This window comes from Rhinichthys klamathensis, unplaced genomic scaffold (assembly GCF_029890125.1).
Source record: "Rhinichthys klamathensis goyatoka isolate OS25496 unplaced genomic scaffold, OSU_Roscu_1.1 h1tg000579l_1, whole genome shotgun sequence".
Classification (NCBI taxonomy): Eukaryota; Metazoa; Chordata; class Actinopteri; order Cypriniformes; family Leuciscidae; genus Rhinichthys; species Rhinichthys klamathensis.
In genome coordinates this window covers 126130-130225 of record NW_026607043.1, presented here as the reverse complement: position 1 = coordinate 130225, position 4096 = coordinate 126130, and positions in this window count along the sequence as shown.

Here is a 4096-nt window from a genome sequence, read left to right as displayed (position 1 = left end):
TTTTGACCTTACTTGTTTATCACTTTGATTTGAATGATAATCTTGTACCATATCGATTTAAAAATACAAAGTGAAAGAAAGTATATTCCATTTTTTGGTATCAACAACATGAAGTGCATTAAATATTACATTACATCAGGGTTTTCCAGACTGGGGTTCATGAAGGAAGTAATTAAATAATAAACATTTAAAACATTTTTTTTTAAATTAAAAACAAGTACAAAGAAAACACTTACTAAAAAGATTTAAATGTATATATTTATCAGAGCCTTAAACTTACTTTTTGCCACACTTGCACATGGCCGGTGACTCAAGAAACTTTACCGGCCATAAATAATTTTTACCACCCATGAAACAATTATGACAGGCAATTATGACACCAACATTTTAGATACCAGTGAAACAATTCTCTATTCTAATTTCGATACCACAGCTAAAATTACTAGCCTAACTAATATAAATTTAAAACCTTATTAAAGACAAGTAACAGTATTTCCATAGAGACATTTAATAAAGTCCAAATGTAAAATAACACTGGATAGTCTTCACTATATACATTAAACAGATTAATTCTTATTAAAGTTACAAAAGTTATTCTGTCAAGAGCAGTAAGTGATTTTTATCTTTGTCCTTTGATTAACATTAAAAGTAGGAAGCCCGATCTCATGAAAGTGCGTATCTATACAACGAATGTTATTTCTCATGCCATTTAAACGGCAAAAAAAGTTTTTGCGTGCATATGATATGCAGTTTTCGCGTGCATATGATACACACTTTATGGCGTTTAATACAATTTGCGTCTGACAAATTGGCCTTTGACGAGTGTTAATTTTAGGCTCTGCCTTTTTGCATGTGACGATTAACCAACATCAGAGAAAGTTAAACTTCTTAAAGGGGCTATGTGTAGGTTTTTACTTAAAAAAATCTTTAAGATAGAGTCTTCATTTGTACATTTATGAGCCAACCATAATGTAATAGAAAGAATGACACAATGACTGTCCACCACGGTTGCCTCTATCAGCCTGTAGGCTCAATTGTGTGTGGAGGAGTCGGGTCCGAATTGGCGTGAAAATTCACAAAATGTGTCGTCATGCGCGTTCTCGTCTACTTGGGCTTACATCCGTAAGGCAGCCATTAGTAAGCAGCGGCAATCGCTAGCAGTAGTGTTTCAAATGGACTCTGCAGACGGAAAGAAGCGGCAGCCTCCAGCACAATCCAGATACCCACGGAAACTCCTCGTAAGTAAAAAAAAAAAAAGCCTTATCTAGTGCGGCCAACGAGCGTGCGCACCGAGAACGAGCATGAGACTGGCTGCAGTTTCTCTAACGGCCACTGGTGTCAGTAACGGTAAGAAATTTCTGAACCTCCGCAATGCTCCTTTAAGTTTTTTTTTTTATTAGTAGTAGTAGTAGTAGTAGTATTACTATCATTAAAGGAGGACTTCACCCATTTCAACATTAATCTTTATTGAAAGTGGGTCATATATGTAGTCGAAATGTAAAAGAATTTTTGAATTTGGTGCCCTCTTGACCGAGAAAAGACAGAAAATAACTTTAGGGCGCATTTGTGTGTAAGACCACAACTCCCAGAATGCACCACGTTGCACAGCTCCGCAAGCCACTCCCACTAATCCAGAACAGCGCAAAGTCGCAAACATCAGAGAAATCACTCTTCCGTCTACTCTACAGGGCTAACGTTAGCTGCCAACAGAGTTAGAAATTAATTTCACACAAAAAGTATAGTTAGTTGACTGTGGCGAGCAGGACGAGGGACGTGAGAGCGGCGCGAGGCCGGTGGCGTGAGTGATAATGAACGACACCTGTGAGACGCACTGGTCTCTCTCGCGTCTCTCACCGAGGAGCGGACGCATAAAACGAGGAGCGACAGGGCAGATCGAGAGAGGAACAGGCCTGATTTTATGGTGTGTTTTGTTTCTGTTGTGTGTGGCCAGCAGTGCGGGGCTGCTGGCTTATACTTTTGTTTTGTATTTGTTTATTTTACTATTAAAATGTTTAAATGTTCGCCGATTCCCGTCTCATTCTTCCCATAACAACGAACCCGACGCAGCCGACGACGCCGCCTCTTGTTCCTCCATCAGCCTCAGCTGCTCTTCGCTATATTGTGGCTCGTATAAATAGCCACCAACATCAGTTTCGAGCAAAAGATTTTCAAAATCCTCGTCTTCCATATCGTGTGTCGTAAATTCAGGCATTATGGTAAATCTAACTCCTTGAGCGCTTGTTAGCTTAGCTTGCTGTCTTCCAAGCAAGATGGCGGATTAATAGTTTAGTTTCTTCAGGTTTAGTCCCACCCACTGATCTGTAATAGGCCGGTGGGGTGAGTGGGTCCCACGCCCTTGAATAATAATGAGCTAAAGGCTGTAGTTTTCTTAATATGCAATGAAATTTATCTTCCGTCCTATCGTGACGCAAAATGACGATATTTACGTCACGATAGGACGGAAGTAAAACACTTAAATCCTTTTTTCTCCCATCTCAGAAAAAAAACAAGCAAAATTCCACCATCATTATAATATATGACTGGGTTTCTAACAATACAAACCTTAATGCAAATGGGTGAAGTGACCCATAAATAATTTTATTATTGACCTAACTTATTAACTTAAAATCTCAGGGGTTACTCCAAGTAAATATATTAGGACAAAGTGGTTCAGCTGACAAAAAAGTTGGGCGATCCATGCATTGCATATGAAATGCAGTGAATTGTTTGAACGGTTGCAGGATTGCAAAGTTGCAGTTTTGAGAAAACACTTTAAGTCCAGTGATCAAATGCTGTGTGGGTCTCAGTTTTAGGCACATGACTAGTGCCTGGTCTGTGTGTGCAATTCCACAAACCTGGAAGACCTTCTGAACGTAGTATAGGCTTTTTTCAGAAAGGTTTTAAAAGATAAAAAAGTAGTAATAAGGAGAATCGATGAATTCTAAATAATTTATTGCCATTGTAAGAATAACATGTAATCATGTAATCAATATAAAATGAACTGCAGTCTGATTACTTATCATTGCTTATCTGAGTATTTATAATATAATATAATTACAAGTAGGCCTACTTAATTTTTGGAATCTGATTACATGTAACACCAAAAATGAGGATAGCATTTCTTTTTGGAAGATATGACATTCTTGTCTTACAAGCTGTCCTTTACAAACATAAGTGAATGCAATGCATTTATCCAAAAACACAAATTTTGAATGAATTTTGAGACCACACGCCTTTCAGCAATCAATACATAACATCACAGGGAAAAACATATAAATGTTCTCAATATCTTCCTCGTGATGATTATAAGGATGTTTAGGGACCAGTTGCAGTATATTCTGCTTTCCATCAATTAACAACTGAAGGCCTTGGAACGTTTTGTGTATCCAAGAAGACAATTTTGATTAGTATGTACCCACAACAAAATAAGAGGTTAGTAAATAAAGTAAACAGGACAAAAGGGCAGAAGGTTTAATCATTTATTTCAGTATCTATATCAGTTTAGTCGTTGTCTGATTGGCAATACCCTCGGCAAAGGATGTCAAAATAAAATGTATAGTCAAATGTGGGTCTAAGATTAGTAATTTGACCTAGGCTGCTTTTGGTGATTAATGTCATTAGTAAAGAAGGCATGAAGGACAGGCTTCTGCCATCGCGTTATTGCAAGAGCAGCCGTACGGAAGTTGTTGAGATGCTACATATTTAAAAGGTAGATTAGAATTTATGTATATTTATATTTTTTTTACAAATTCAAACTTCAGTCATGTAATGACTTCTTTAGTAAATACATCAAATTGCGGAAAAAAGAGTAGATTAATTAAATAAATCAATTTTCTCTGTATATCAATAAGAGGTTACACGGCGCAGAGGAAAGTGCTAAATGAATGAATCAAACAGACCAAGCTAAGCAAGTTTTCCTTGAAAAAAGCATTTTCTCTCTATTTGAAAGACCATTGGCATTACATGAAACAGTTGCCTTTGTCCTGCCACAGAGGCACAAGATGAACTTTGGAGTGGGGACTTCACTTTTTTCAAAACTGCCATCTCTCCTCCCATTCCTGCAGGACCTGCCTTAATATATAAGGTCTTAGACAGC